The sequence below is a fragment of the Arachis ipaensis genome, chromosome B03 (genome assembly GCF_000816755.2).
Source record: "Arachis ipaensis cultivar K30076 chromosome B03, Araip1.1, whole genome shotgun sequence".
NCBI lineage: Eukaryota > Viridiplantae > Streptophyta > Magnoliopsida > Fabales > Fabaceae > Arachis > Arachis ipaensis.
The window spans coordinates 132,964,477-132,965,311 of NC_029787.2; positions in this window are offsets into that span (position 1 = coordinate 132,964,477).

An 835-nucleotide genomic window follows, 5' to 3' on the forward strand; every position below is an offset into this window, starting at 1 on the left:
TAATTTAAGATTTGATTCACTATTTTTTCGATTAAATCAATTTGTCTAACCTAATTTTGATAAAAATAATATGATTTAATTGATTATATATGTTAAATTTTAATTACTAAAAATTATCTTTAAAAAAAAATTTTTAGACGTCTTTATCGCTCCTTGATATAAACTTCCGATCATATTTTTGGTATATCACCTTCCAAGTATTGAAAGACATTAATACCCTCGTGTGCCTGCACACTTCTATGGATCAAAGTTATCAAACCACGTGTCAATATGCGAAAATAAGTGTGATAGGAGCAAGGGCATTAAATGAACGAAAAATGAGAATTGCGTAGGCCAGCGTTCGAAAATTCGGCGCCCATGACCCCAGTGATTATGCCACGCGGCTCTCACGTGATAATCAATTTTCCAGCAGCGTAGAACTTGGCGCGCCCCCAATCAAAACGCATGATTCTTTACAAATATATTAAAACATTTATCTAATTAAAAAAAAGATAAAAAATTGCATTCAAATGAATTTATTATGATCATAAATATATATTACTTTTAATATAAAATATATTTATCACAAAATTTTGTTAAATTAAAAATGAGATTAAAAAAAGGGGATGAATAGTTTAGTATTTGATTGATGTGAATAATTGACCATTGTAATGCCGTTGTCTTGTTTTGCCAAATATATGTCATATCAACCCCTGATTCTCATTCTAATGGCCAAGTTGCAACTTGGTGCTTCACAGCTGACGTGACACGCTGTCCGGCTGTCCCCTTCCGCCTCCACCTCACCACTCACCACCCTCAAGTAGCCGTTGCCCCCCGTACTTAACGCCGTCACTCC